Source organism: Bubalus bubalis, chromosome 10 (genome assembly GCF_019923935.1).
Source record: "Bubalus bubalis isolate 160015118507 breed Murrah chromosome 10, NDDB_SH_1, whole genome shotgun sequence".
Lineage (NCBI taxonomy): Eukaryota > Metazoa > Chordata > Mammalia > Artiodactyla > Bovidae > Bubalus > Bubalus bubalis.
Genome location: NC_059166.1, coordinates 65,592,543 through 65,618,416, shown reverse-complemented (window position 1 = coordinate 65,618,416; position 25,874 = coordinate 65,592,543). Strand labels below are relative to the sequence as shown.

Genomic DNA, 25,874 nt, shown 5'->3' with positions numbered 1-25,874 from the left:
AGTAACTGCACTTGGTTAAATGCTTTTTAAAATCTGAAATGTTTTGGCACTTCATTCCCTACTTTGAGCACAGATTTCCAACTGTTTTGGAACAGAACACACCCCAACTTCACAGCATTCATCCACATACCATCACAACACACTTAGGTTGATTTAGAGAATCATTTCTCAAACAGTTCTAAAGCCTAGTTGATGGTGACAGGCAGCAAAATAGAAGATGTGTACTTACAATGCCGCAGTGTTTTTTGTTTTCACAAAAACACTTGATCACAAAAATTTCATAGTTCAGTTTTTCTGTTTGCAAGAGAATCCGTAGATGTAGCAATTGCAGTTTGTTAGGATATAGCCACTTGTTGAATGCAGTTATGAATTAGGTGTATGCCATACCCACTTCATATAACTTTCTGCCCATAGGTTTCTTGATTTAGTAAGGACAGTTATTTATAGCATCACAAAATTTTTATTCTGCAAAAACAACTTCATCTTGTTTTAAACTTTTGACCAATTAACAGTTGTATTCACACTGGCATGAGATATTCCACCTGTGACAGAATGAACTTTCACAAGCTTTATTTTGATCCCAGGAAATAGATGGGGGAAAAAAATAAAACCATAATTCAAATTAATGGATTTTTCTGTTTAAAATACCTGTTAATACTAACTTACAACTGGAATCATTTGTATGTTTTTTTCTTCTGCTAATGAAGCCAATAAATTAAAGGTATCACTTCACATTTCCAATGTGCACCAAAAAAAACTGAACTCAAAAATAAGCAGAATCAACATAGAATAGCAGTCATTTGATCCAAAGGAAAAGTCATGCTTCCTAGAATGCTATCAGTGAGCCTTCCATAGCTGTCTGTGTTAAATTGTCATTCTTGGGCACAGTCTTACTACAATAACTGTTATGTTAACATTTGCGGTAGCTACTGATGCTTCCTTAGCATCAGTATATTGTATTAGTATATACGGACTTACAGAGTGAATAATATCAGTGAGGCTCCCATGCTAGATAATATCAGATAACATTTTGTGCGAGCTCACATTCATCATCAACTTTCTTAAAAAGGCAAAAATGTAATTTTTCATTTAATTTGTTTTTTTTTCTTTTTCAGCCCATTGTTGCTAAAGGGGATATTGCAAAGTAAAATAGAATATCAATAAATGACAAAAACACTGTCATGAGCACATTCACATCATTTTTGAAAAGGTCTGTTTCCTGCAAATATTTCATGTACACCTAACCTGTAATTTTCTGTTTCCCATGGACGCTTCTGACCAGTGTTTTGTGCATCTCTGGCCGCAGTGTGGGTTAGCACAGCTGGTCAGTGCATCCGGTATGTGGAGGGGTCTGCCAGGGGAGAATGCAAGGTGTTAGCTGCTCTGGCTGCTCATGTCCAAGTGCTCTTTATTTTATTGGTGACCATCCTACCTGTTTTCCTTGAAAGAGAGGTATTTACTGCAGCCAAGACTGGAAAAAGACTGGAAAACAGATGGATTGTCATTGGTTACCATTCCAACTTAATCACATGGTAGGATGAAAATTCTCTTCCCCATGCAATTGTCTCATCACTAGTAGGCAAGATATGGCCGAATCTGGAAGAGCAAAGTGGAGGCTGCATGCTCAATCACATCTGATTCTTTGAGACCCCATGGATTGCAGCCTGCCAGGCTCTTCTGTCCATGGGATTTTCCAGGCAAGAATACTGGAGTGAGTTGCCATTTCCTAGTTCAGGGGATCTTCCTGACCCAAGGATAGAACCTGCATCTCTTGGGTCTCCTGCATTGGCAGGTGGATTCTTTACCACTGCGCCACCAAAGTGGAAGTTACCAAACCCAATCTTGGTGCCTTTTATTGCAACTCTTAATAACAGTCCTTGGTTTAAACACATGAAACATCTGGACAGACCTTCATCTGATGGGCTGCAGGGGCAATGGGTATAATCTAGTGCTTTCACAGATAAGCCAGGACCTAAGGTCACCCAGGCTTCCTGGTGATTTAGTCAGTAAAGAGTCTGCCTGCAATGCAGGAGACCACCTACAATGCAGGAGACCTGGGTTCAATCCCTGGGTCAGGAAGATCCCCTGGAGAAGGATATGGCAACCCACTCCAGTATTCTTGCCTGGGAAATCTCATGAACAGAGGAGCCTGGTGGGCTACAGTCCATGGGGTCGCAAAGAGTTGGACACGAAAGAGTGACTAAACCACCTCAAGTCACCCTAGTCAGAGATCACATTTGTCTGTCTGTTTCATACAGTCCTCCTTTGGCCAGACTGTTCTGATAAGCCTGCTGCTCTGCCCTCCTATATTGCTAGCTTCCAATCCCACTGCTGAGTGAGCTTTTTAAAAAGTCCTTGTGAGAACACATTGCTGGGTAACACCCCTCAGTATTGTCCTCTTGAGCTGGAATAGTTGAACTCTTCACCGTAGCCCAGGGAGCCTCTTAAGCATCCACCCACCCAGCTGGCCCTGTAGATTTTAAGCTTCCAGGTGCCGCATACCTTGCCTGTCTATTCTCTTTGCCAGGGTGGTTCGTGAGAGCCACTCAATACACTTTCTCGAAGGAGTGAATATGATTTGAGTCGATGAAAGGAAAACAGAAGTGGCTTGCTAATCCATGGGGATAGGGAGTGCAAGTCTAAATCTCTAGTCCTAAATATTATTTCTATCTCTGATAACAGAGTTGGACAGCAGAATATAACAGGACTACATCCTCCTTCTCCACCATCAGAGGTGTTATGATGCCTACAAACCGTTCTGATTCTCAGTCTCTCCCATCCCTCCCCGCCTCCCAACCCAGGGAGAAAAGTGTGAATTCTAGTGCGTCTATTGTTTCCTCCAGCATTAGGCCAGAAATTTTGTTTGGCGTATACTTGGTGTATGTGGCAAGGAAAGGTGCTTTTCTGATTAATTTGGGGAAAATGGGGCCACATGATGGTGGTGGTGGAGGAGTACTTTGAAATCACGGTTTTGAGATCTGTGTTCTTACATGACTGCTTTCTGTTGGATCTCTTTTTAAAACATGCTGCCGTTCAGTTTCATCATGAATGCCTTTCCAAGGACAGTAAATGGTTTTACACACTATGACATCGTTTCCATGGCAACTAATGTATTTTAGCAAAGAGAGAGACTCTGCTAGAAGTAGGCTAAAAAGGACAAATACAGAAATGGCACAGTGTAAAATGTGGGACAATGTGTGTTGTAGTAAAGATTTTTTTTTCTGACTTCTTGTTTAGGAAAACCTGTGTAAGTAGATCCTGGTTTCTTAACTCTTAGTAGTAAAATGTTTACTGTACCCAACATGATCTAGTATTCTGCTGACAGTTTCTTTATTTAGTACTTGGGTTTTTTTGTTTTTTGTTTTTTGTTTTTTTTGCTTGCTTGTCTGTTTGCTTTAACATGTTGTTCGTTCCATTAACATACAACATTTGCAATTCCACTCATTTTTAAATGGTGAAACTTCATGTTCACCTCTAGTTTTCCTGTGGTAGCCACCTTACATCTCTGCTGCCCTTAATGACAGAGCCTCTGTGGAGGGCTGTCTCCACTACCTGTCTCCACATAGCATCTGTTAAAAAAAAGAATCAAAATCATTCCAAGCAAGATTTTACCCCACCACTTGCTCCAGTTACTCACCTCTCATCCTCTAAGGTTATTACAATTTAGCTCTTGGATTTTTCAAAAGCTAACATGTGAATGTAAGTATGACTGACTGTTAGTTGCTCAGTTATGTCTGACACTTTGCAACCCCATGGACTGTAGCCCACCAGGCTCCTCCATCCATGGGATTTTCCAGGCAAGAACACTGGAGTGGGTTGCCATTTCCTTCTCCAAGGTATCTTCCCAACCCAGGTATCAAACCTGGGTCTCCTGCATTGCAGGCAGACTCTTTATCATTTGAGCTTCAGGACTTATAAGTATACATTTCAAATAATTCCACAAAGCATCAAGCCCCATATGTGAGCCTTTGTGTAAACCTAGTTTTAAAAAAGTAAGGGATTGGGTTACCCTGCTTTGTGCACCTGAATGTACTTGGATTTTTTGTTATATGATAACAAAATGCTCTTAAGTAAACCCCAAATGGTGGGCAGATAGCAGACAGTTTCCTATTTAACAGAAAAAACGAAGCCAAGGGAGCGCTCTCATGACTTAGAAAGATAGCAAACCAGTCTCTGGGATGGATGAGGGATGACACCCTCATTTATCTTTTGTTGGACCACATGGTGCATTTAAAAAATTCAAACCAACATTTAAAAATTGAGCACTTTTATATAAAAACTGAGATTTCCAGCTTCTCTTGAAAAAAAAAAAAAAACAAAACAGGGAGGTCTGGCCAAACCTGCCTTCCGTCCTGACAACAGCCTGCCCAGGCAGCATTGCCGCTGTCCTCTTGGAATGGAGCAGGGTTCTTCCACTCACCCCAGCCCTGTCTCACATCCTCCATTCATTCCTTTTACCTGCCTGGCTGCTGTGGGTTGTTTAATATGTGACTGTTGCTGTACCCTCTCACTTTGCCCAATCACAAAGCAAATAAATAGCAGAGCTAGGAGCAGAACTTGGTTTCCAAGCCAACTGCTTCCTCCCTGGCTGTGTACCAAAATTCTGTGTGTTGGAGCGTAATTCGTAGTTAGTGGTGAGAGGGATCATTAGGAAGCGGAGTCTATGCTTTGCACCTTACTGCTTGCAATAGGGCCTGTGGTTAATTGTACTAGGCACATTGTTCATATTTGGGGGGCCTTCCCCTTCTGTTTCTCTCCGAAGGTTGTATGTGCTGTTGGTTGTGATGGGCAAGGTGGCAGCGCTCCACTAGTGTTAACATTTCTGTGTGCATAGGCAAGAGGGGGAAAGCTCCAACATCATAGCAGTGGTTCCAGAGTTTCTAGATTTTTCAACGAGGTGCGTGAATATTTATATAAAAGAAATAAGAAGGGGGTAGTAGCCCAAAGTGTGTCTGACATCGGCCAAGGCCCATGACATCTTCTCAATGTAGGAGGCTCAAAGGTGTACCCAGCCACTTTTGCTGTCCTCTCCCAGACTCACCGTTTCCTTTGAATTCCTTCTGGGTCCCCATGATTTCAGGGAGCTGAAGACACCCTTGAGGGTGGCATCCATTTGTCCCCAAGCTCTTCACTGCCCTGTGCCCCTCACCACTTTGCACATGTACTCATCACTGTGCCCTTTCTGGGGGTGGGTAGGGTGGGAGAAGAGTTGCAGGTGCCACCGCCTCGAACCTTCTTAGAAGGTTCATGTGTACAGGAAGACACAGGAGGAGAATGAGCTTGTCTGAGACTAGAAGTAATGGCCAGAGGCGGGGAGGGGGTGGGGATTTTTTTTTCCTGGGAAAACGGGGTAATGAGGAATACCCCACAACGAAAGGCCTTGTCTGAGCAGGGTCCCGTCCTGGGGCCAGCCCCAGCTGGGGGCTGCACAGCAGAGCAGGGTGCCCTGCGTGTCTGCGTGCAGCTGTGGAGGTCCCGGGCGCCCACTGTGAGAGTGGGCCTGTTCCTGGGTTGCAGGCAGGGAGCCAGGGACTTCCCCCTCGCCAGAGAACATTGAGGCGCTTCTGTGTGCACTCTGTATGTGTCTCAGCTTTCTTTGGAATTGTGGCAGAGTCTGGCCCTGCCTGGTCTTTTTGTGCCTTGGATCCTAAGTTAAGAATAACCGAAGGAACAGTGCCCCTGTTGACACACTTGATATGGAAGCTGCTATCAAATGGCCATTTTATCCTTGGTGGTCACTGACATCACACCACGTACAGCTCTGAGTTCTCACTTGAGTTCTGATTGAATAGAGCTGTGATCGTTTGAGCAGAAAGAAGCCATTCAGACGTGAATATGTGGAGACGTGTCTAGTAACGTGCAGATTTTTTTTGGCAGGTCAATAAATATTTTAAGTCTTTTGCAAGTAGTGAAAAGGGTTGAATTGGGAATAGAGGAAATTCTGTGGCAAGAGAAAAGGATACCTCATTTCTCTCTCAATCTTCCATTTCTTAAAATAATCAAACAAAAGCCCAAGCCACAATTTAAATCTTAGCTACATCATGGCCCTTCCTTACATCGTATCTTATTCAAGACATGATTATGATTCTAATGTACTGAATCTTGGTTTCTCGGTCACATTTTTCAAGTAAAAAGGAAACACTGGGTAACATTAAAAGTAACAGCTGAATCTTCAGAATGGATCTTTGTCACTTATTTATAGCTAAAGACATGGGACTAAATTGAAAAAACAGGTCATCTTCTGAGTACATAGGTGTATGTGGCATGTGGGCGCACCCTGGATTTATAACCCCCTTCCTTCCCCAGCACCCTCCCCGCTCCTACGTGCAGGAGGTGGCAGGTCGGCCTGATTCAGTGCAGTTTCATTTCCTTCATTTCTGTGTTCAGTTATTCATTAGTTACCCTGCCCCTCTCCACCCTTCACACCTCCATCCACAGAGATGGCACAGGTCCCCTTTGTGTTGCCGGCACGATACTTACTCACTGCCATTCTGGCCGCAGACAAGCTGGTGTTCCATTGGAGAGGCAGGGACCAGTCCTACCTGAAGTGCTATAGGCACATGGAGGAGAGGAAATCCAATTCTTCATAGAAGTAGGGCCAGAAGGGAACAGGAGCGGAAAGGTGGTTCTGTCCTGGGCCCTGAAGGCCAATCAGGAGAGGATGCTGCTTACCCAGCAGAGTGAGTGAGACTGGAATGAGGATCCTTAGTCCAGGGCCAGGAATATGCTGGGGCTTCTATCTGTTTTTCTTCCCTTTCCTGAGAGAGAGGTGGGTTGAAAATATACTGGTGGGTGCAGATGTGTGCCCCTCACTGCCCGACTTCTAAACTGGCGTACACTGTCTCTCACCACCTGGCCTCTGCCTTAGCTTCCCACCTTTCTCCCTTTAGCTTCCCACCGTCTGCACCCACCCCATGCCCTGCACACTCTCAAGCCTCTTGCCATTCTCCAAACATGTGGCCAGTGTCCCTTTGCCAGGTCAGGGTATTCCTCTGCTGGCACTGCCCTCTCACAGGGTATATGGTCGGTGCCCATGGGAGAGGTCCCCTGGCATCTGAAATAGGAGAGCAGGAGGGGTGGGGTGGGGGTGGCTGTATCAAGAAGGAACTAGAAGTTGAGGGCTTCTCAGTATTATTTTTGGAGTTTCTTCTAAAAAGAAAAATCTTTGTGTATTCCCCCAATGATGGAGGACTTGAGCTGATCTAGAGAGTGGGGAGGATTCATTTTGGGTCCAGGCCTCATCCTTCAGCTTCCCTTCCTGCAGTTGATCATACATTTGCAGCGTTTATGGATCTGCCTTTTCCACTGGGGGAATCTGGGTCACTTCAGTCATGTTCTCAAACAAAGTATCAGTACTACTTCAGCAGGAAGAACAAAAGCGTGGACCATGCCCTAATGCCCAGAAGCCCATGATTGGGGGCTTTTATATGGAAATAGTCAACTATTTATATGGAAATAGTCAACTATTTGAGCTTCCCTGGTGGCTCAGATGGTAAAGAATCTGCCTGCAATGCTGGAGACCTGGGTTCGATCCCTGGGTCAGGAAGATCCCCTAAAGAAGGGGATGGCAACCCACTCCAATATTCTTGCCTGGAGAATTCCATGGACAGAGGAGCCTGGCAGACTATAGCCCATGGGGTTGCAAAGAGTCAGACATGATTGAACAAATAAGCCGAAAGGTGAATAATTGGTCAGGTTTTTTTTTTTGTTTTTTTTTTTTTTTTTAGGATTGGCTTTTGTTTGTTTGTTTGTTTTTTAAATTTTATTTTATTTTTAAACTTTACATAACTGTATTAGTTTTTTTAATGTGAAAGTGAAAGTGTTAGTCGCTCAGTCCTGTCCAACCCTGCAACTCCCTAGACTATAGCCCGCCAGACTCCTCTGTCCATGTAATTCCCCAGGCAAGAATATTGGATGGGTTGCCATTTCCTTCTCCAGGGGATCTTCCCTACCCAGGGATTGAACCCGAGTCTCCAGCATTGCAGGCAGATTTTTTACCATCTGAGTTACCAGGGAAGCCCTTTTTAAATATAGGAGTCATTGAAATAAAATATTACCTCTATTTCATCTAAGTATATGATGACCAAAATTTATTTGTTCTGTACTTTTTTCAGAAACAGCCTTTATTTAAGAATAGTATAACTGGTTTTTAAAAAGCTAAAGCTACTCTTCATTCAAGATGGGTTGTCATATGAATTTTACTTTCAGGCAATTCTATTTCATCCACCCGTATTCTTTTTGAAACAATGGAGCTGGTTCCTAAAAATATCTCAGGCCGTGTGTGCTTGCTGTGAGTCTTTGAAGTTGACGCTGTGACATCCTTCTGGTTTCTGGCTGCGGGATGGTGCATATATGTATTGTCTTTGTTAATTAACTCCGTCTGTTTAGTAAGCCTGAAAAAGAAATTGGATGATGCTGCATGTATGTACGTATGGATAAGATTCTTTGTGTAGTAGTGAGCCAGCAGCTGCAAGTGGGTTTTCAGTTTTCCTTTTAGTACTGATTGTTAAAGAGCCATGGAGTGAAGGCTCATTCTTTCAGAGCATGTTGCTGAATTTGGTACCCTCTGAGGTTGCTATTGTGCTGTGTACATGGGAGAGGCCAAGTTTTCTCACTGCTTTGGATGAGGGTAATGATTCTCCACCTGCTCTTTCTGTGGCAGATGAAGGCAGCCCTCACCTGGCAAATTAGAACATTCTACTTTATAAATCAGAATGCTGCTGCTGTTGCTGCTGAGTCGCTTCAGTTGTGTCCAACTCTTTGCGACCCCATGGACTGTAGCCCACCAGGCTCCTCTGTCCATGAGATTCTCCAGGCAAGAATATTGGAGTGGGTAGCCATTCCCTTCTGCAGGGGATCTTCCCAGCCCAGGGATCAAATGCTTGTCTCTTAGGTCTCCTGCTTTGGCAGGCAAGTTCTTTACTTCTAGCACCACCTGGGAAGTCCATATATCAGAATGACAGCCTTCCTAAACCTCTTTGTAAGTATTTAAGAATGGACGTCAGTCTTCTCTGTATAGATAGGTGTTCCCTTTGGTGAAAAGTTCTTATAGTACTGACTGACTCTTTGCAGGTTATAGAGAGGCCAGTCGAAATTTCTAGAAAGAGAGAATTCCTTTTTCTTTTTTCTTTAACAGCTCAACACTGTCTAGACCCCCAGTGGGGGAGCTAGAAGAGAAGGCATGTATTGCCTAGTGGCGTTTGGTAGGATAAGGCAGCGTGTCTCAGAAGCCAGGAAGAGATGGGGCTGTGGGTTGCCCAGGCACGGACTGTGGCGAACTCATTAGCCCATTCTCTCCCTCCAGCCTCTGTGCTGCTTCTCTTGCATGTCTGCAGTGAGTTCATGATTTGAATGCCCATCTGCAGAAGACAATATATCAGTTTCTAATTCTCTTCCCCATGGTCATTTTTTTTCTTCCCTTCATTCTGAGTCATCTTTGATTAAACAAAACAAAGATGTGACTGTTAATTATATAGTCTTCCAAATAGTGTAAAAATTCTCTTGTGTGTGTATGAAGGGGGGATGGTTTTGATGGGGTTGATAATTTATGATGGGGGTATTTTAAACCATGGGCCAGAAAGAAAGATGCTAAGAATCATACTAAAAGCAAGTTTGAGTCTCCACTAAGATAGGAAAAATTGTTTCTGCTTTTTTTTCCTGCAGATTTTTCAAACCTTTTACTTTCTACCCTGACATATTGTTGTCAACATAATTCCATTCAACTATTTTTATTGTTCTATTTAGGCACCTTATTAAAACAGAAGTTTTGTTCAAGCAGCTAGAATCACAAAGAATAAATGAGGTATTGGAACACAGTATTGGCAGGTTGTAGGCAGAGTACTGGTAAAGAATTCACCTGCAATGCAGGAGACCCCAGTTTGATTCCTGGGTCAGAAAGATCCCCTGGAGAAGGGATAGGCTACCCACTCCAGTATTCTGGCCTGGAGAATCCCCATGGACAGAGGAGCCTGGTGGGCTGCAGTCCATGGGGTTGCAAAGAGTCAAACACAACTGAGCGACTAAGCAGCAGCAGACAGAGAGCATGAGAAATCTGGAGGTCCTGATCCTGGCATTTTAAAGATTCATGTGAAGTGGGCATGGGTGCCATCAGTCAGCATCAGCTGCACCCAGGACTTAACACAAGGTTCTAAGGTGATCTTGGGACTAGGTTTCCATGCACAAGTTGTGCAGGCTGCTGGGTTGGCAAAGCCTCTTGAAGAGGGTCTCCCAAGCTGATGGGAAAGCAGGCCCATGCCAAGAAGCCTGCTTCGACAGTGAGGCTTGCCCACAGTCAGACAGGAAGTGGGGCAGATAGGGTCTGGGGACTAAGGAGAGATTTAAGCCAAGAGGTATGTTGAACAAGACCTTGGGGACACATTTTTAACGTGTCCCAGCTATGGATGACTTATAGGCACTCTGCAAAAGGAGTGTATGTGTGTGTGTGTGTGTGTGCACGCATGGATGTGCATACTCAAGATCTCCATCTCTATTTTTCCTGGTTCTGGAAACTTAAGATCTCATGCTGGCTTCCTTTGGTTGTACAGGCCCAGGTCTTTGCAGTTGCAGGCAGGTGTTTGTGGCAACTGTGGCTTCACAACAATTGTGTGAACAAGAAAAAAAATTGTGGGCAAATCGATTGTCTGCAGCAAGTGAAAATTCTATGGTGGTGCTTTGTGGGTGGTTTACAGCTGAAGAATACTCTGTTCCCTTGTAATTTTTTTTTTTTTTCTACAGTTTTTTGAAGAAGCAGGATGCTGATCTAGACGTGGAAAAAGTAAGTTGGCAAGTTTTGCACTAAAAGCACGTGCCTTGTAGATTAGAAAGGGGTGTCCACCAGGATTAGGTCCACTTTAAACTTGGAATTGTGACTTTGAGCCCACGGGTTTCTGAGAATGAGGTTGAATTGGAGGTGGAGCTGGTGCATGATATAGAAAGCCTTCACTTACTTAGGTGAACCTGCTACTTGCCCCTTTCCCCTTGTTTGTAACACTCAATTTTGAAAATTATGGGAACATATGTTTTAGCTCTAAGATACGTCTCCCCAGCCCAGAAATAGAACAGAACAGCTGTCCTGTGGCTGCTGAGTCTTCAAGGGCTGGTGGGGGATGAGCAGCCCTCCAACTTCTGGTTAAGACTGGTTAAGGGAAGGTTCATTCATTGCTGGGTTTTCCTCTACTGTCAGATGGCTGCTGTTTACCGTTGCCCTAGTTGTACCTTCAAATTGCAGTCACTGTGCGGCAGGCCATGCTTTCATTCGCTTAACATTTTTTTGGTGCCCATTGGGTGCTGGACACCTTGCTGGACTCTGCCGAGACAAAAATGAATGTGAAAGACAATACACAGATAATTATTGCACAGTTTGATAGAGCTGTGCAAAAAGGGTTCTGGAAGCTCCAGCTGAGGGCTGGGCATCCAGAGAAGCTGCTGGAGCGAGGGGGCGTGTGAAGGAACCATGTGTTCATTCTTTCTGCAGACGGGGTGAGTCTTCTCTGCCTGTGCTTCCCTTGCCTCCCAGGCCCCTTGGGTTCCCAGCAAAGGCTGGACTTACACAGGTCTCACCAGCCAGCTACAGGATCCTTCAGTGCCCCAGACTCCACTGACCAGTCCCATGGCCTCGAGTGTAATCTTTTATTGGATCCCTGGTCAGTCAGGGACTGCCATCTCATCATTCTAGAATGACTTGGATGTTATTACTTATTTGAATTTATGTACAAAAGAGATTTTTTTCCTAAACTAGAGTCATTCTGTCTGCAGACAGTGCACTTTTATTTTTGAGTCGAGGAAATACAACTCTCTTGAAGCCTTGTTTGAGAACAATTATGAGCAACCCCTGATCTTTGACCCCATGCAAACTCCCCAGCTTCTGCAGAATGATCTGTGATCTCCTTTCAACCTGGCCTTTTTAGCTCATACAAACCAAGGGACTCAAGGAAGTAAAAAGGCTCCAGTCAGGGCCAGAAGAAGGGAACCTTTGTAGAAACCTCATGGGTTAGATCTTGACTGTGGAGGCCAGAAGTCAGGAGGGACATCCCTATGGGGGTGAACCCTGTGGCCCTCCTGGGCCAGGCCAGACCCCCAATAGCCAGAGTCTCTGGGTGTCAGGAGCCACCCCAGGGTGGTATAGCACAGACCAGCAGAACACCCAGCAGAGATGAGGGTGGGGAGAGGGTCCCTTGGATGTGCCTGGTGATGCTCCAGGCTACAGAGCCTGCCTGGCCTCATGCGGCCCAGGCCACAGTGGATCCCACAACCACAAGGCCGGGAGATCCAGCTCATGGATAGGGTGCATCTGTCTGTGCAAGCCCACAGGCAGACCAGAGGGCTTACTTAGCAAATGGAGTGGGGAGCCCCAAGTGGAATGAATTAAATTCTTGCTTCAGCTCTGCTGTTCACATGCTCTAAGATCTTAGGCAAATCTCTTTTCCTTTCTGAGCCTCATTTTTCTCATCAGTAGAGAGAAAATTCCTTTTCCAGGACCAAGTAGAATTCTTCATTTTTTAACTTAAAAACACAAAACATATTTTTTTATTGTTGTTTTCTAACTTGAGCCTTGTATCAGAAAGGAAAAGTGGTTGTTGCTGCTGCTGCTGCTAAGTCACTTCAGTCGTGTCCGACTCTGTGTGACCCCATAGACAGCAGCCCACGAGGCTCCTCCGTCCCTGGGATTCTCCAGGCAAGAACACTGGAGTGGGTTGCCATTTCCTTCTCCAATGCATGAAAGGGAAAAGTGAAAGTGAAGTCGCTCAGTCGTGTCTGACTCTCAGCGACCCCATGGACTGCAGCCTACCAGGCTCCTCCATCCATGGGATTCTCCAGGCAAGAGTACTGGAGTGGGGTGCCATTGCCTTCTCCAAAGTGGTTGTTGGCCACAGTCTAAAGAAGACTTAATAAGGCTGGCCATGGGCTGGGAGCTCCTTGCAGGTGGAGCCTGATCGATTGTACTGACAGCAAGGTGTGTCTAACAGTGGGATGAACTGTGTGACTGACCCTGTTTTGGGCGTTGGATGTTTGTTAGCACTGAGGGAATTTAGACTGAAAGAAGAGAAACCTGGGCTGGGAAATGCTTCTTGAGCCAAGTGAGTTTGGGCTCCTCTGAAGGGTTCTGTGCACACCCTCCCAGTCAAGTAGTTAGTGACCTGAAAAACACTTAACCACCAGAGGGGAGTTCACTATTTTAAAAGCTCTGATTCAAAAGCTTCAATTCCAGAATCTTTTTCTAATGCTCCGAGAAGGCTATTGATACAGATATGCCAAATAATCTTTTTGCCTGTGTTTATATACCTGCCAGGAAGAATCTAGTGTAGGGTGTAGCTCCATTGTTTAAGTAAATGATACCTGTTAGCCAACCCAAGTGAAGAAAATTCACTGATGTCAGAATGTCTTTGTTTCCTAATGGATTTTTGACTTTTCTCTTTTAGTTGAACATTTTTGTAAGGATAGAACTAGGAAAGGAAAATTAGCTTTGGGTTTTGACATGTCAAAGCTCAGAGATACATCAGCATACATTCTATTAGCATTGTTTGTAGTTTACTGGATTTCCACTACATACTGCGTGCTTTTTATGTACGCCGCACTTCAGCGTTACAGCAGTCTTGTGAGGTGGCCATGCGCCTTGCCATGAGTCGCTTAAGGCACCACTGTAGTAGCAAAGGATTCTAGTCATACTTATCCAGTCCAAAGCCTTCTCTTTCCCATGCCCCGTCTTACCTTGGAATTGATATAGTGTTCAATGTATCTTTTAATATTTTCTATTGTGATAAAAGTCACATAATATAAAGCATTACTATTTTAACCATGTTTAACTATATAGTTGAGTGGCGCTAAGTACAACTCTCACCATCATCCGTCTCCCAAATTTTTCACCTTCCTAAAATGAACTCTGTTCCCATTAAACACTAACTCCCCAACCTCTCTCCCCACCTCACCTCCATCCCTCTGACATCTACCAATATACTTCCACTTCTATGAATTTGACTGTTGAGACAGTATATTTGTGTTATCTCCTTTTTAAAAGTTTTATGAGTAAGTAGTAAAAATGCAATGTTACTTTCTAGAGAGGTCTTCCTTGACTCCCAGTCTGGCTGCAGGCATAGTTATTTGTACAGTAGCCATCTAATATCTTTTTCCTCCTGGAATGTAGCCTTCGGTCTGAATTCTTCATGTATGAAGCCTAGAGCCTGTACCTAGTGTGCCTTCTTAAGGTGTTGAATGCCACATGACCAAATTGAGGGGTAATGAGACCCAATGAAAGCTACGTTGGTAGGTAGAAAAGTTAAAAACTTTATTGTATACCCCAGAAATCATGTTTCTCTTCTACAGCAATGCGTTTTATCTGTGGAAATCATGCTTGTTAATAGCATTATATGGAGATAGCATGATCACTCCCTATCCTCAAAAGTACAGTTTCAAGGAGACAAACGAATAGATAATTCTTAGAATGAAGTCATCTGGGCAAGTAAAGCAAGTCTGAAGGGAGGAGCAGTAGAACACAAGGGAAACATTAAACTTTTTTTTTTCACAGAATCTTGTAGAATTATTGAGGAATATACTTCTGAGTATAGTTTCCATAAATCACTGATTTAAATATATAAGGTGTGTCTTCTAAAAGTGAAACCCATCCTCAAGTGAATTTTAAAGAAAATGTAATTTTCTTGGAAAGATTGAAGGCGGGAGGAGAAGGGGACGACAGAGGATGAGATGGTTGGATGGCATCACCGACTCAATGGACATGAGTTTGGGTAAACTCTGGGAGCTGGTGATGGACAGTGAAGCCTGGTGTGCTGTAGTCCATGGGGTTGCAGAGTTGTACACAACTGAGTGACTGAACTGACTGACTGAATTTTGTTTTTATGTCAAAAAAACAAAAATGCACTTTTTAAAATAAAAAGCTGATAAAATTGAGTCATCTTACTTAGTAATTTAAACCTATTTATATGAATGTGATTAGCATCTCTTTGGTCATAACTACTCTCAAAGTTCTGGGGAGAGAGGTTTGATTTTCATGTACCCTACATGGCCTTGGTCCAGCATGATTAAAGTATTTGGGCGTCTGCCTTGAGAGAGGCCCCTGTTATATCTGTAGTTCCAGTGAGACCAAGAATTCCTCTACTGCTATTCCAGCTGTTTGCAGGGCTTAGATAGCTGCCTTCAGGCCTCAAATATGGCCAAAATACTACTGTCTCTTTGGTAGGCCACCTCAACTAAAATCATCCTTGAGAAAGAAAAGTAAATTAAAAAATTACCTCCTGCTTTAGAGTTGTTTCCTTTCTCTCAGTGAATTTCTTTTTCTCAGTGAATTACTGAAAAATGGAGTAGCTCCTGTGTTCATCTGTAAATGCAGAATGCACATAAAGTTACTCCATTTTTCAGTCTGTCTTTTGTTTTAATAAGTCCCAAAAGAAATGATAAAGAAAAATCCTAGATTCTTATTGTGAGGCCAATTGTCTTGTGAAAAAAAAAGATCTCTTTCTAAACAGTGAATGGTTCAAAATTCAAGACTGCATTAGAAAGTAAGCTTTAAAGTCATGTATGATTCCTACACAGCCGGTTGAAAAGAGAAAAATTTGTGACCCAATGGACTATATCCCACCAGGCTCTTCTGTTCATTGGATTCTCCAGGCAAGAATACTGGAGTGTGTTGCCATGCGTTTCTCCAGGGTATCTTCCCAATCCAGGGATCAAACCCGCGTCTCCTGCACTGTAGGCAGATTCTTTACCACTGAGCCATCAAGGAAGCCTTTAGTGGGGGTAATATAATTTCCAGGGGTCAGAGGATCATCAGGACTTATATGGAATGTCCAAAGGCTTAAGAATGCTGGTCAGTGGGAAGGCATGCGGCTGTGTCTCCCTGGGCATGTGGGGGGTTTGGTGTTGGGGGTACCGCCTCCCTGAGTATGCTGCTTGCTCTAAGGAGAAGGAGAGAGAGAGAAGAGGACCAGCATGAGTATAACGCCCTGCTGTCTGTAGAAGCTACTCTTCCTGAATGGAGGGGAGGGCTCCCCGGGTGCTGTGGGTCCCTTAGGTCCTCTGACACAGGTGAGTAGAATACTGCCAGCTTCAGGACCTGTGAGATGCCCAGTTCGCTTCCATTCTCCATGTCCTTCGCCCCAACCTCACACACAGACTGACCTATTCTACTGGTGACTAAGCATCGGGAAAGACCAGCCTTTGTTTCACTTAGCGGAGGCCAAGCCTGACACAGCCTATTCTCCTGGTAATTAGGGATCAAGAAAAAGGAATGGCTTTTGGTTGGGGATGGGGGAATGTCTGTGTTTACGAGCAAGAAACTTGCACAGAATTCTGTCTTAGATTGAAGAGCAAACTTTTAAAAGTCCTGGACCTTGGCAAAACTAATACAGTTATGTAAAGTTTAAAAATAAAATTAAAAAATAAATAAATAAATAAATAAAAGTCCTGGACCAAAAATAGTTGTTATGCATCACCCATAATAACTGACCAACTTTCTTTGACATATATCTCTAGATCGTAAAAACTAAGCACCACGACTGTCCAAGAAGAAAAAACATGCCCTCTGCCAGTTCGAATTTCCTAGATAATAAGAGATCCATCTTCCTAGATATTATAAACTCAGGCAGATATTGATGGCAATTGGAAGAACTGTGGGTAACAGTATTAGATTGTGATTCAAGGAAAGAGCTGAAAGGCTGGGATGGATTGTCTGCTGCTGGATGCAGAAGAGTTAATTTATCCTTTCCTCAAACATTGATGAACTCAGGTGGGCCAACCACTGTGTAGACCACATGTCATCTTATTCAGTTGTCCTGTTTTGCATGTGAGGAAAATGAAGCTCAACAGAAATGAAGTGATTTACCCGAGGACTTGAATCTTGGAAGCAGCAAGATCTAAATTAGGTCTCGGTCTCTTTCCTCTCCATGTTGGAGGTTCTGTCCTGAGGTTCTCTTGAGCAGAAGATAAATGAATCATCATCAGCCTCATGTCATCAAACTGGTAGTTTTATATGTACCTTTCATTTTCCCTTCCTTGATTTTAAAAGGACTTTCTCCCTTATGGTGTGGTTTTTAAAATAGTAATGATGTTTTTATCAGGGAGGTGTTAGAAACTCAAAACGGGAACCATGTCCTGCAGCCTGACCTGGTGCCACCAGGCGGTCCCCTGGGTGACAGCATGAGAGTTGACTTGGAGAGATGGTGGTGGTGGGAGTCTAGGCAGGCCTGCAGGACCTTCCTCCTCTTTCCGAGGCCAGTTCCTAGGCTGGGGGATCATGCTGTTGTATTGCTCATCTCAGTAGCATTCATCATTCTCCGAAGGCTGGATGTTGCCAGGCGAGGGTGGGGAGAAATGCTGCCCACATCACAATAGAGAATCAAGACACGATCCCACCTACGCTGGAGGCTCTCTCCCTCATGTGTGCAGGCAGATTGCTGGATCATCTCTTCCACAGCAGTGAGGAGGCCTGCTGGGTGGAGGTTAAACCAGCTGGTTGTCTGCCCTGCTTGGACTTACTGTCTGCTGAATTTGTGTGTGAAGCAGAGATTATTAGTAAAATGTGCACTCAGAATGGCTTAAAAGATGCCTTTTATCACTGTCCCCAAACACTTTTAAAAGCAGAGCCATACTTGTTCTAAGTCTGGTTTGGAATAGGCCATAAAAACACATACAAATTCAAACTTTTTCCTTGAAGAAAGTTATTCCTGCCCACTTCTGGCCCTCAGCAAAATTTAACTAATCAGAAAACCTTCCTTTTAGTTTACTGTGACTGTCGTCACAAATGAGTACAAACGTGGTCTCTTAAAACAACAGAGGTTTGGTCTCTCATGCTTTTGGAGTCCGAGTCCAGTGTTAAGGTATCAGCAGGAATACACGCCTTTCGGAGGCTTTCGTTGTCGGGGGAGAATCTCGGGGGAGATTCCTGGGGGAGAATCGGTTGTTTGTCTGTTCTTTCCCAGTTTTTGGGGGCTCCAGATGCTCTGTGACTTGTGGCCACATCTCTCCAGTCCCTGCCTCTGCCTTCAGGTTACCTTCTTCCCTGTGCATCTCCATCTCATCTCCCTCTGCATCCCTCTTATAAGGATGCCAGTGATGGCTTTGAGCACCTGCTGGATAATCTAGAATCATCTCCTCCTGTGGACATTCTTAGCTTTATCATATCACAGCATTTCATGTCAGATCATATTCACAAATTGCAGGAATTAGGAAGGGTATACCTTAGGGAGGGGGAGACATTTTTCTGCCTCTCACACCTTCTCTTGGGGGAATTTCTGTGTTTTTCATTTCCTGAAACATAAAGCCTGTCACCATTTATTTTGCAAGTTACTTGAGTGAATTTGAGCTTCCTGAAAGGGACCACGTGGAAGACCTAGGAACTAACCTTGTCTCCCAGGCCTCACTCAGAAAAGGCAAGGCCAGGCTTGTCTTCATTCTCAGATTGGAATTAATGTGAGAATGAAGAATTAGGGGCTCTGAGAGCAGGGAGGGGCCTAGGAAATCAGATCTTCCAATCTGAGAGAGAAACGGGCTACAGAGACAGGGTCATGGAGACAAGGAGCGGAATGGGATGAGCAGTCGCCGCGTCAGCCCTTCTTCCACCGTGTCCCTGCAGGCCCTCATCAGATGAGCCTCTTGGTCTTCCTTCATGCAAGAGCTCTTAACCTGAAAAACCATCCCCGCAAATCCATGTTTTCTCGGCCAACAGCCCTGGTTCTTACAAACCTTCTTACGTTACCTGATAGCAGGAATTCTGTTATTCTGGTTACTTCCTCCTGGATGCATTCCCTTTATGTCATTGTCTCTTTGAAAGCATGGCACTCAGACACAAACAGTACTAAAGAGATGTCTCAGCCAGTATAGAGTAAGGTCTCTACACCAAAGACTCCTAAGGCCTGTGAGATGCACGTTTTCTGCATCATTAAATGTTGAACCAGTGCAGACCAGGATCAAGTCTCTGGTTCAGCTGCTCTGTGGCACTCTTAGCTTGCATTGAGCTTGTATTCAATAACAATCCTTAAGACTTTAAAATATGAATTGCTTTAAACACATCCCCTTTGCCCCTGCCACTTAAAAATGCTGGGCTTCTGTCTGGGCTTTAGGATGGGGTCAGCTGGGAATCCAGAGTATTCCAGATGAGAATCTGGAGAACAGACAGATCCATGGCCAGGGACACGTTCACAGGGACATATGAGCAGCATGTATGTAACAGGAGACAGTGAAGGGATCTGGGAAGGTCTAGCACTGGGGAAGTCCTTCCACGGGTGGCAGTCTGGATGGACATATGTTGTTGGGTAGCAGGATTGTATGGCTGAATGGGTCAAGGGGCCAGATGAAAGGAGTGGTGGAGAATGGGGACAAGACCACAACAGGAAGCCGTAGAAGGTTTGGGTCTACAAGAACAACTTAGAGGATCAACTGCCAGAAGTGGGTGGGGCCCAGAACAGGAGACTGAGCCCAGAGAGTAAAAGGCAGCCCCAGCTCAGAAGTCAGAGTCATAACATTCATGGGACTCTGAAGTCAGAGTCCTGGAGCCTCTCCCACCCAGGGTCTGGGGTCAGGGACATGGCAGAGCTTATGATCAGGGTGAGCTGTCCCAACAGAGCAGACTCAGGAGTCTGGAGCAGGCACCGACATCAGCTATATTTATGCAGTAGATTTCTTTCTTTCTTTTTTTTTGCAGTCAAAAGCAGGATTTTAATCTGTTAACTTGGAGGGATTTTGTTGTTGTTTTGGCTCAGCCTATTAACATCCTTTAAAATCTCTGGTCTTCCTTCCCTCCTTCCTTTCTTTCTTTTTGTTCTGTTTTCTGTCTATATCTTGGCTCTTCTACATTCTTTTAAAATTTTTTTAATTGGAATATAGTTGATTTACAGTGTTGTGTTGGTTTCAAGTGTACATTCTTTCTTCCAGTCCATTAACTATCTCCTCTCATCTGAGAATTTTTTGTGATCTCTGTAAGCACATCGTGATGAAAGCATCCCTAATAAGCAAGGATGACAAACCTCCCAGGCCCGCATACAAGGACCTCCCTCCAAGTCAGTGTTGCTCCCTCTGATGTTTGCGCCCTTGGGAGGGCTATGCAGTCAACCCTGAGTCCAACAAACCCAGCTGTCACTTGGCCCCGGTTTTCACACCTTGCTCAGCTGTGTTTTAGTGACTGTCCGGAACTTTGCTGACGTCAGCGTGCTCTCTGTCTGTAATCTGTCACTCCGACAGTCCATGAAAGCGCCATGAGATGGAGGCAGTGCCACAGGAAGGGGAGTTGGAAGAGTACTTGGTTGTTTGCTACTTTGAGGGCAGAGATACCCGTTTGCTCTGAGCAAACGGAGCGCCCCGCTTCCTGGAGCGCACCCGGGGGCATCAGCTCGCGGGGGTACTTTGAAGGAGGGACTAGAACCCGGTATTCAGATGTGCAGCCCTGATCTTTGTCTTAAGTGTTCGCCTCCACTGAAGACCGATCCTCCTTTGCGGGTCCCGTGTGGTCTGTGGAGAGCAGCCCCCGCTGTTGAGTGAACACAGCTGCTTCTCGGAAGCCGTGGGGTGTTCGTGAAGTTGTGAAATACACCACCGCTGAAGAAAGTCAGGGTGTAAAGTGAAGGAAAGGAAGTGGACCATTTCTGTTAACACAAGAAGAGATGAAACAATGCGTCCATTTGCATAGTCCTTCCAACTAGGCTACCGTGAGAAAGGGAGATGGTTCCAGGGCCGAGCACAGGCAGCGTGAAGCAGCAGAAAGAGTATTGAGGGCCCAGGGGCTTGAGTGAGTCCTGGCGGGGCCTCCAACGAGCTGTGTGGTGGTGACCGTGCGGGAAGCAGAGCGTTATCACTCGTCAACCTGCGGCTGTGGTGAGTGTGTCAAGGAGAGGTGCAGGGCGCCCTGAAATCACTGCAGTCACTAGGGGACCCCGAATGGGAGTCAGTGAAGAGATGCTGATGAAGGGAGGGCGTTGTAATAATTTACACCTTCTGTCTGCTGTCCTCTTTGGGCAATACTGTCCAAGGATTGACTAACTCCCAAGTATGCTGTGGAATAGAGTCATACACGGGGTAGGAGGTTTTCTGTCAAAGGAAGATTTCTTTTCACAACATGATTGTATATTTTGCTACAGTAATTTAACACAAACAAAACTTTTTTTGTGTGTATGTGTGGGAAGATTTTGTTCATCGTTAGAAGAAAAGTGGTCCTCCTAGACTAGGGCTGGTGGAAACAGTCATTTAAAAAACAAAGTAACTGCCATTTTGCCTATCATACTATTATCAGATGAAGGAGTCTTTTTTCCCGCCTTATACCAGAGAGCTTGACCCGTGCATCAACGTGAGACTTATTGCAAAAAAAAAAAAAAGGTGAATTTGATAATGGGGACAAAATTTGAACAGCTCTTAGGTCTTATTAGTTACTTTATTTTCTTTTTGTTAATTTTTTTTAAACTTTTTTTAAAACTTAAGACCTGCATTCAATTCCTGGATGGGGAAGATCCCCTGGGGAAGGGAGTAGCTACCCACTCCAGGATTCTTGCCTGGAGAATTCCATGGACAGAGGAGTCTGGCGGGCTACAGTCCATCAGGTTGCAAAGAGTTGGATACAACTGAAAGACCAACACTTTCATAGCCAATTAACAGACAATGTTCTGATAGTTTCAGGTGAACAGTGAAGAGACTCAGCCATACGTATACACGTACCCATTCTTTCCTAAACTCCCATTTTCAGTACCTCTTCATGAAATTTAGAAGTTGTTACAGCCATCATTCCCATGTGGCTCAGCTGGTAAAGAATCCACCTACGATGCAGGAGACCCTGGTTCGATTCCTGGGTCAGGAAGATCTGCTGGAGAAGGGTTAAGCTACCCTCTCCAGTATTCTTGGGCTTCTTTGGTGGCTCAGCTGGTAAAGAATCCCCTGTAACGCGGGAGACCTGGGTTTGATCTATGGGTTGGGAAGATGCCCTGGAGAAGGGAATGGCTACCCACTCTAATATTCTGACCTGGAGATTTCTATGGCTGTGGGGTCACAAAGAGTCGGACGTGACTGAGTGACTTTCACTTGCACTTTTCACAGCCATCATTAGGTAAGTTTTAGGTATGGGGAGCCTTACTGGCATTGTGTCAGGGGCACTTTTTTAAAATATGGCCTTTGAGCTGGTAGAACTAAAAAGTTTTGACAGCCACTATAATATTTGCCATATCTTCTCATATTTGGTGTTACTGATATTGGCCACTAGCCAATCAAATGACTTTTCTTTCTTCTATTTCTACAGTGGTCCAGTAGAAAATATAATTAGGGTTCATTGTTTTCTAGATGGTAAATACAACAAGACACTGTATAGAGTTGATCCTAGAACAGAAGGGGTTTGAAATGCAAGTGTCCACTTACATGCAGAGTTTTTTCAAATAAGTGTTACAGAACTGCATGATCTGCAGTTGGTTGAATCTACAAATGCAGAGCCAAGGATAAGGAGGGCTGACTGTAAAGTTACATGTAGATTTTTGACTGCCCGGAAGGTTGGCTTCCCAACCTCCCCTGTCTGTGCTGTTCGAGGGTCAACTGTAATGTGTTGTGTTTTTTTTTTTGAAGGAAAAAGCAAAAAGCTTCAGAAACAATCATTTCAGACCCCACAGAGGAAGATGCGTCAAGGCAGGAAAAGTGCTTAATTGTTTTTTGTTTTCAAGTTTTTTTTTTAACAGTCTTCATTTTTTAGAGCAATTTTAGGTCCACAGAAAAACCAAGAGGAAGGTACAGAGATTTCTTATGTACCCTCTGCCCCCACACATGCGTTGCCTCCACAAATATTGGAGGCATATCCAAAGAGTTAGCTGACACATTTTCACTCAGAGTCCATAGTTTGCTTTAGGATTCATTCTTGATGTTGTACATTTTATGGGTTTGGACAAGTGCATAATAACATATACCAACCATTACAGTACCATACAGATTATATTCACTGCCCTAAAAACCCTCTGTGCTCTGCGTATTCATCCTTCTCTCATCCCTAACCTCTAGCAGCTAGTGATCTGTTTACTGTCATATAGGTGGAATCATACAGTGTATGGCTTTACCTGACTGACTTCTTTTGACTAGTAACATGCATTTACGTCGTCTCCATATTTTTCATGGCTCAACACTCATTTCTTCTTAGAGCTGAATCATGTTTCATTGTCTGGAGGTACTACAGTTTATTTATTCATTCATCTCCTGAAGAACATCTTGGTTGCTACTAAGTTTTGGCAATTATGGAAAAACTACTATGAACATCTGTGTGCAGGTTTTGTGTGGATGTAAGTTTCATTTTCTTGGGGTACATACCAAGGAGCACAATTAAAAGCATTCCTTTTTGTTGAAATTCTAGAAATGTTTTTTTTTTCTTCCGGGGTGGTGGTGCAGAGCCCGAATCAGTGTATGCCATAGGCCTGTTTGTATGTGAATTCTAAGCAGCCCTCATTTTGCTGATGCTTTATCCATGAACATCCATCACTATATTTCAGCTCAAATTTGAGATGATGAATGACTCATTTTTGCTGCTTCTCTTATATTACCTTGTCCCCTGGCTCATAATCATTGAGAACTTTCTTCGCTCAAATTGAAGGAACTGACCAACTTGGACACCTTTCTCCAAGAGCCCTCCTTTTTTCCTTTCTTTTCCTACGACCATGTCTCTGAGTCGGGTTCTTGGCACCTCAGACTTTGGAATCATCCTCCCTGGCCTGGTGTTCAGACTTGTCTTTCAGTTTCTCTGATTATTGCTAAACTCTTGTCTGAATTCTGTTGAAGCCATCCACCGAGCCTGACCCCCTTTCTGGGCCCTGCCATCCTGTTCCTCATGGGGCTAAATATAGAGATGTTCACAGTATCCTGTCACCTCCTTGCACCTCTACCTTACTTTTCTTGTGATTTTTTTCATATTCATTCCTTAGTATGTCTTCTGTGATCAAGTGAAAACAGGCCCATTAAAGTTAAAATGGAGCCATGATGTTTGGTTTTCATGTTATGATATAGGCAATATGAAACATTTTCGAAAAACAATCAAATTAACCAGACTGAGATCTCCAGGACAGTGGTTATATTTATGTATTTTTCCCACAAGAAGTCTACTATATAGAAGAAACAAACTGAAATTAAAAAAAAAAAATACAAACTATTTGCCAAATCCATTTGCTATTGAAAGAGATTATCAGTTTCCATTTCTGGGTAGAAATAGAAGCTTTTAGAATCAACATTCCCGAAATAAAATAAATCCAATAAGAACTCTTATTTGGTCTAAATTAAGGCCATCATACCAAGATCAGGACTCCTGATATAACTGTATATATAATCTCAGTATAACTGAGATTAGAGCAAAAAGTAATCTCAGGGTCTACTGTTCAAAGAGGAGAAAGAAGGATGGAGAATTATGCCAGGGTTGGGAGCCTGGGTGTCTGAGAGCTGGGGGGCCTGAGATAACTTTATAGGAACAAAGGGAAAGTCAGGCTGGGCGGCAGTAACGTGATGGCATGAACTTGACACGCTTCTCCGGAGCAGTAGGAGACCCTGTGGTTGGGTCGGGCTTGGAAAGTCCGGGCCAGCACTGCCTCCTGCAGCTCCGCTCCGTTGGACCCTGAGTAGCATTTCAGGTCCCCTTGCAACACGGTCACCACCATCTTCTGAGGGAGAAGTCACTGCAGAGTTTACCTTCCCATCAGTGGTGGCCTGGATCAGTGCTCCAGGTGAGTGCATCTGGAAGGAAGGAAGGAAGAGCATCATGTTGGGGCTTCAGTGATTCTCATGTTTCAGTGGAGCAGGGAGTCGATGGAGCGCACACGCAGGCTAAAACAGAGTCCCCAGCTGAGGGCTCCATGGAGGGTCAGAGTGCCAGGGAGGAGGCACTGAGGGAGGTGGGCCCCTCAGTGTAACATGGAAAATTATGATGATGTATGCACAGGAATACATATGCAGCAGTGTGTCTGTGTGTGCCAGATACATACATATATATCTACGTGAAGAGGGACAGGGAGCGAGGAACGGGAAGAGAGGCAGAGAAACAACACAACAGCCGTGTGCCATAATGCAGCTTAAAAGCTAGAACATCACCAGCACTTCAGAAGTCCCTGTGTTCCTCCTTGGCCATACCTCTCCTTCAAAGGAAACACTGTTTTGAATTTTGTGTTTGTCATTTCCTGGTTTTTCTGTGTAAGCGTGTTTCCCTAAGCAATCTGTTATTAAGTCTTGTTTGCCTCAGGGTTGTATATAAATGGTATTCTTGTACCATTTGCTTTGTTCAATCAATGTTTATTTTTTAAGATTCATCCCCATTGATGCATGAAGTGTCATGCATGAAATTCATCTCTACTGCTGTGTGGTCTTGCCTTATATGAATACACCACAATTTATTTATCCAGTCTCCTCTCAGTGGACATGTGGGTTATTTCCAGGTTTGTGCTATTTTAAACAGTGCTGCTGTGACCATTCTTGTATGTGCATCTTGCTGCAGTTTCTCTAGGATAGGGACCTAAGAGCAGAATTTCTGGGTCTTAGAGTCTGTGCATCTTCAGCTTTACTGGGTAATATTTTTCAAGGTGGTTATATTTGGACATTCCATCTGACACTCCCATGAGTAAACAGATTAACTTTTAAGAGAAGGGGAAGTCCGAAGGGAAGAAGAAATGCACAATTAGCTAAATATTGGTGAGGAAAAGGATGTCATTAGGGTTTGATGAAGTACAACTCCCCATCAAAGTGTGGAGTAGAAACAGCTGGGGTCATGAAGGGGAAGGGGACGTGTAGGTCCTACACAACCATTATGGGAAGGGTCAAAGCGTATCTTGCATGGACTGTGGTCACATTGGCATCAGGGAGCAGGTTCCATCTCAGTAAAGAATGAAACACCAGTTCACCCTGTTTTCACTCAGTCTCCGCTGATCAGCAGGAACCTTCAG

At 44.1% G+C, this 25,874-nt stretch overlaps 1 protein-coding gene across 5 annotated transcripts in view; it reads left to right on the top strand.

Moving 5' to 3' along the window:
* FYN (FYN proto-oncogene, Src family tyrosine kinase) overlaps positions 1-25,874 on the top strand; it is a 212,549-nt gene that overhangs the window by 17,567 nt on the left and 169,108 nt on the right. For 3 of the 5 annotated variants that reach the window (XM_006070086.3, XM_025294726.2, XM_006070083.3), the window contains exon 2: positions 10,735-10,774. The exons of 1 other annotated variant lie outside the window; for it this stretch is intronic. The gene's annotated coding sequence lies outside the window, so the exon portion shown is untranslated. Of the gene's footprint in view, positions 1-10,734; positions 10,775-20,408; positions 20,815-25,874 lie in introns of those variants that run through there. One more of the 5 variants, XM_006070085.3, reaches the window with a different exon arrangement.